The sequence below is a fragment of the Triplophysa dalaica genome, chromosome 10 (genome assembly GCF_015846415.1).
Source record: "Triplophysa dalaica isolate WHDGS20190420 chromosome 10, ASM1584641v1, whole genome shotgun sequence".
NCBI classification, from domain to species: domain Eukaryota; kingdom Metazoa; phylum Chordata; class Actinopteri; order Cypriniformes; family Nemacheilidae; genus Triplophysa; species Triplophysa dalaica.
Genome location: NC_079551.1, coordinates 19,750,625 through 19,757,809, shown reverse-complemented (window position 1 = coordinate 19,757,809; position 7,185 = coordinate 19,750,625).

Genomic DNA, 7,185 nt, shown 5'->3' with positions numbered 1-7,185 from the left:
TAACGTTAAATTGGAGTCAATCATTAATAGAGTAAGCTAACATGTGAATTGTGGATTGTGTATGTGATTTGATTTCTGTTTGATTTCTTGCGTCGAACCCGTCAAACTAAAACAATCGATAGCGGTTATTAAGAAATCTTTCTCATAATTCTTTGCAGTTTTACGCAATAGTTTCTTGGTTAAATTAAACAAAACGGTCATTTTAAACATGGTGCATTCAAGTCATGTTGATTGGATTGTATTTGCGAGACGAATGCACATGAATGTCACATAGTCGTAATGACAAATCTTTAAAACCAGAGTTTACGAGTTGGATGCGCGTCAGCAATTCAAAAAAGTCGAAATTCAAAACATTTGACTTTTTAAATGATTAAATACTGTGTCGTTAAAGTTGATAAGCACTTTTTAATACATTTCATCGGTTAGATATTTGCAAAACCCAGTGACAAACATAAATGGTGACTTATAATAATGATTTATGGCGAAGAATAAATTGTCAATGTCTTAGAAGGACAGCAGTGATATGTAATAAGATTACAGTGGGTTCATAAATTAATAAAAACATTAAAAAGCAAAAGACACATGATGCACATACTTCATTGTTCATTTTTTTATACGCAGTTGACAACTTTGCTGTATTTTTGCATAATTCATTAAAATTAGCTAAACTGCTGTTTTGCATTGACGAAAAAATGACGTTAGCAGCTAGCAACACATTATTGGTTGACTTTCTGTGATGGACTTTTGCTGGAAGTTGGTGGACCTTGTTGGAGACCTCTGGCCCACAGAAAGAGTCAAAATCCTTACGCACATCTTTCAAAGTCTTTTGTTAAGCATGGATAGTGTTGTTGTTGGTTAAAGAAATGGCTTGGGCAGATAATGACGTGACCATCATGATCCACAACAGAATTATGACAACGTTAGAAATGTCTCCAGTAGCCCGAGGCAATCCTTCACAAACAACGACATGGAAAGAACATGGAAAGATAGGTCAGCTAATACCACCGTTAAGACGCAAGACAGGGAAATGACTTAGGTGCTACACATTACATCCGATTCTAAAATCTAAACAAAGATACAGCCATAGAGGCACCACAAGAACACCTTGACGGAAGAAGCTAGCATGCTTGTTAAGTCACATGCCTTATTTGACTGCTAAATAATGTTCTCTGACTTGAGACTTGTTTATCATTTGCTTGCTCTTTTTTGACCCTAGTATGTTTGGGTGTGCTCGATTTAATCATACTGACAAAATACTGTAAAATTATTCCTACAGCAACGATAACAATGGTCACACAAATTGGATAACCTGCCAAAAACATGGTTACCACAATTCGTACTGTAAAAACTGTATTGATATGATATTTATTCATATTTTAAGAGTTTAATCTTTGGATCGAGGACAAGGTTTTTTTAAGTACCAAAATCTGATGATTAAGATGATTAATTCACATTATGTACTTGAGTTTCTGATGATTCAGACGTGCCCTATTTGAAGTACCTTCCACTGAGACCAACCGGAACAGAGAACAGATAGTCTGATACTGTTAGCATGTGAGCAGCAAAGAGGATTACATCCAAAAGCCTCAGAGCCCAGGCTTGCTGTACACCACGGCCCAGGGTCAAGGACTCTGTCAACTTATTCATTTGCATGTGGACTGGAAACAGTGTATGTTGCACGGCTCTGTATTATCTAGAAACCAAGTGTATGTGACTAGTGTATATCATTTATGTATGTGACTAGTGTATATCAAAGCACTCCTCTATGATCATGTACAAACAGTAAATCTGTTTTACCCATGACAGTAGCTACAGGGACAATTAAACCTAAAATAACTCCTCATGTTAGTCTGAACCTTTCGACTTTCTTTCATTCGTAGCAAAAGAAAACAGCGTGTTAAAGTTGAGCTCCAAAAATGACAAAAAGATGATGTAAATGTATAATCACATGTCTTCTAATGCCATACAATACAGATTTGCCCTCTGCCAAGTTCGGATAATCAATATCTCTTCTAGGTATTCTAGGTATCACAATTGACTGTGACATCACAAATTCAAATATGTTGAAATGCTTGCTAAGCTAGCATAGAATCAAATGAAGTTCCTATCTCTTCCTTGCTATCAGGTTTACGATCTAGCACAATGAGTACACGATGACAAATTATTCTTGAGCGAACTATTACAGGTGTACAGACCAAGGGTCAGCAAACTACACTCTTAAAAATAAAGGGGCCTCAAAGGGATGCCATTTGGGGCTTTCGGACCGCAGGAACGTTTACGTTGTTCTGGAACGACTTGACAGAAGTACCCGCCTGTTGCTGTTATCACACCGCAGGAACCCGACAGAATATTAGTTCGGGAGAACCTCTTTGGAGGAACAATTCAGCTCCTTCTCTGAGCCAGGGTCTAAACCAGCAGGATAGGAACCACCCGTGACTTAAGCAAACTGATTGGCCGAACTTCTGTTGCTTGGTGGTTTGTCGTTGTTCAACAGACGCGCTTAAATGACTGTCGGCCGGCTTAGGTCAATAAATATTTCCTTTTGTTAGACCCAATGCGATCGGAGAAATGGCCTGAGGGAAAACTTGGTTCACGAACATCAGCACTTTGTTCTGAACTAATCCGGTCCGAAAGCGACTATTGAAGAACCATTTTTGGTTCCACAAAGAACATTTCAATTCAATTCAATTCAATTCAAGTTTATTTATATAGCGCTTTTCACAATGTGTATTGTTTCAAAGCAGCTTTACAGGGGCAAACAGGAAAAACAGAAAAGTTAAAACACAGCACAGTGCATGGTATTTATACAACGAGTAAGTTCATTCTAATAAATAACATCTAATTTCTAAATAAATAAATGAATGAATGCAGTCTCCCGGTGAGCAGGCCAACACTGCCCTGCTGTGGCGAGGAACCCAAACTCCAATGATTGATTAATGGAGAAAAAAACCTCGGGAGAAACCAGGCTCAACCGGGAGGGCCAGATCCCCTCTGACGTGTCATAGCTGCACTCAGACTGGTGACATGTGATTTTAGTTTAGCATTTAATACCAAATATTGTAACTTCAGCATTAATAAGACAAATAGTCCGTCTTTGCTCTTGGTTGGGGATGTAGTGGTCTGAGCTGGGATGGTCCGATGGTCATATTTCTCTTGGCAGATGGTGGAATTGCCTTAGATGGAGCTGGGATGGTCAGTCAGTCTGCAGCTGTATCTGGTGTAATCTCAAATTGGGGATGGGCATCTGTCGGTCGTCTGGACATGGTGGAACTTCTTCCTACCTCGGGATGGGCATCTGTCGGTCGTCTGGACATGGTGGAACTTCTTCCTACCTCGGGATGGGCATCCCGAGGCAGAGGCGGAAAGAGAATAAAGAGAATAATTAGCGTAGCTGCTGTTCATTAACTATGCATTAAGTGAAAGCTTGGCTTTCAATTTCAAAGTCAAAGTCTTTTTAAGAACCCCTCCTTTCTTTCCTTTCGATAATCTGAAGAACCTTTTTCGGACGTTAAAGGTTCTTTATGGAATCATTAAGAAAAGGTTCATCTATGGCATCGTGAAGCATCTTTATTCTTGTGTAGTCATCCAAGGTTATCGGTAAAATAGTGATTCAATTTACGAAATACAAGGATGTCATGCTTTGTGGACATTCACTCAAGTCAAGCATTTCTCTGGTAAATAAAGGATTTGTCAGATGGATGACGGGTCAAGGATGTGGCAGTGATATGAGTCACATACACTAAATGGCGCACAGTCTTTAAAAAACGGAACGCTCTGACATGTGCCTTCAGCAAAACACAGTTATACTGTAGATCTGAGCCAACATCCGTATTTCTAGTGTGATTTCAGGTCACATAGACTTCCTCTTTTGGGTTTCGCTTTTAACCGATGACATCCATCTGTCAGTAAAGCCATTTAAAAATGGGCACGGCTATCCTGTATCTATGCTGACTGTATGTTTATTTAAGAGTCCACCTTCAAATCGATTTCATGCGAATCATTGCGTTGAACCTTTTGTAAAAATTTACAACATGTTGCACAGAAATCCGTTCTGCTCGTGAGTTGGGATCTTTCAATGTTACCATCTAAGGCCAAGTAAGACACCCCGAGACTTCCACAGACGGTGTAAAATGATTCTTCGTTGTCACACTTTTTGTTTGTTGCTGAATTCAAAATTGTTGTAGATATAGATAGCATAACTATTATCAGTCACAATAATGCGGTTAGACTTTAAACAATGCAACACGGAGTTTGAGACGTACTAGTATCAGAGTTTGAAACATTTCAATTACATAGATATGACTTGTGTTGCAAACAGACACTGTTGAGATCGTACAAGGAAACAAGTGTGTGCAACTGTTTTTTCTTCTATCACATGATGATTCAATCTTAATACAAAGGAACTGGAAAGGAAATGAAACTTTTTTTCGAAAAGGAAACGTTCACTTTGTTTTTGCTGCATTTCTTTTCTTTCTGTTCAAATAAATAGGAGACAGCTTGTTAATTTGGCGTGAAAGAATATTAACGTTCAAAAGATTCCTGATATCAAAAAAGGTAGAAAGCCCCTCGGCAAACCTATAAAATGACTTGTAAACAAGACTGGTGGCAGACTTTGACTTCCCCTTTTTAACTTCCTCTCTAGCTGCAAGTGGAAAAGTACTGACGGGCTAGTCATATTGACAAGCGTCAAAGTTTTGAGACACGATCCTCTTTCCGCATTTCGACTTGTTTGCTGTTATGATGTTCTTGAAGGAAATCTTGAATTTGGATTTATTCAGACACGAAATGTGATTTTATAAGATCTATATGACTCAGATATGTTTAGTTTGTCTCGGATCACATGGAATCTGATGTTTGCAAACTTGATGCAAACCACATTTAGATGTTTTGTCCTCAGAGCGGATATTTAAATAGTTTCTTAACCACTGTGGATGTGGTGCTGGTGTAACATTATACAACGCTGGTAATATTTCATTGGCTGTGTCCAATATTATACAATCAGATTTAAAAACTGGATTTGTGCGCAATGTGTCAACCATGATTTGTCTGGATTCAATATAATTCCCTGACTAATATACTGTTGATTTACTGCACTGTGGACAAAATCGTAAGAATACATCATTGCAACATGAATTAATTGTAAGCAGATGATTGACAGCCGTTGTACATTATGCTTTTGTTCAACAGTCAGAACCATACTGTAGCTGTAGCAGGGTTGTAAAAAAAGTGATCTTGTGATCAGATGGGAGAAGTAACAAACAACTCACAACGAGTGGAAAGTTACAGAATCTTTACACAGGCCAAAAGCTGTTTTGATATGCGGCCAATACAATACAATGTGTTGCTGCGTGCATAGGGGATTTAAATAGAAACTGCAGAGGACCTTGACACACTTGTTGACTTCGTTCGATGAATGAATGGGGCGGGGGCGTCTTAATTCAGTCAAGCTGATGTATATATGGGCCATAACCACAAAAGCATAGCTGAAGATGCACACGTTTTAGATTCACTGAATATAACGCTCCTCGGCGTGACAAAGCACACAATTGTTTACAGTCAACATGGGTTTCTTGAATGGAATGTCCCCCCAAAAATCTGTTCTGAGAACAGTATTTAAATCTGTCCATGACTGAGAATTTAAGTGCTCGTCTTGTGCATTTATGTCTTTTTAATGATTAGAATGTAGGGTACAATTCCAAAGTTTAAGCATTTCTTAAGTTATTACTTGATGTGTTCGTCAGTTGATAAAAAACAATATGCAGAATATAAGGTAATAAAAGAATTTGAATATGGGAAAAGAAAAGCAAATGAAAAACTGCTTAATGCAAAAATGAAGCTTCAGTTCAGTACTGCATGTACAACAGGGACGGACAGAACAGAACAGAATGTTTTTTTAGGTTGTAAAGATGTAGAAATTAGTAACAGCATTGATCTAAACCTAGAACTAAGAAACACACGACATGTAATAGTTAACAGCTGCATACAGAAGCTAAACACAATAAGTGTACAGATTAATGTATGATTATTAATCTCAAAAGGGAAATTCACGGTATCTCGATATACTAAGATTTATGAGAGTACTAAGATGCAAGTATATGAAATGTATTAGTTGTTTATGTTTAACTTTAATACGTTTTTCAGTGGTTTACAGATACCAATGTCCCAGTCATGTCCCAGACAGCCAACATCATAGGGATAGTTCACCCAAAACTGAAAATTCGGTCATGAATTATTCACTTTCTAGTTGTTCCAAACCTTATACATTTTTTTGTTTGGCTGAACGCAGAGAAAGATATTTGGACTAATGCCTGTAACCAAACGGTTCTTGGACACCATTGACTACCATAGGAAAAAGGACAACGGTAGTCAAAAGTGTCCCAGAACTGTTTGCTTTCCTACATTCTTCAAAATATCTTCTTTTGTGTTCAACAAAAAATATATATAATGTATTTTTTCCTACTATGGTAGTCATTGGGCTCCAAGAACTGTTTGGTTACAGGCCTTAATCAAAATATCTTTCTCAGTGTTCATCAGAACAAATAAATTTGTACAGATATGAAACAACTCGAACTTGAGTAAATTAGAGTAAAGGGTGAACTGTCCCTTTAAAGCCTTAAGACAGACTGCAAAAGGCTTTAAAATGATTTGACTGGTAACCCTAAACTATGTATTTCATATACAGTATATTCAAATGGCAAAGATTAATTGATGCATTTGCATGCATAATTTACATGAAACATAATGCATGCGTATGTGCTATTTTATCATAACATCCACCTCACTGTTTTTGTTTGTGCTGTGTGTTTTGGGTAAAGTAAATTGTGTGTGCTAAATGTCCCCACTGATACGAAAACACCATGAATATCCTGCATGGAAAATTATATTTTGAATAACAGTTATTGTTTCATCTCTAAAGGACAGTTTCCCGGACAGGGATTAGTTTAAGCCAAACTATTGAACAGTCTAGAAATAAAAATCTGTTGAATGTTCATACTGTTTGCCTAGTTTATTGAGCAGACTTTGACAAGGGGCATTTGGTCACACCTATTATAAAATATCTTATTAAAGACATTTAAAGACTGAAAATATAATTCACAACCAACTAAAAAAACACATTGTGACAACCTAAACAGATTGAAATCTATGAACAACTTTGTCCTGAGAACACTGCATACTCTTGCCCAA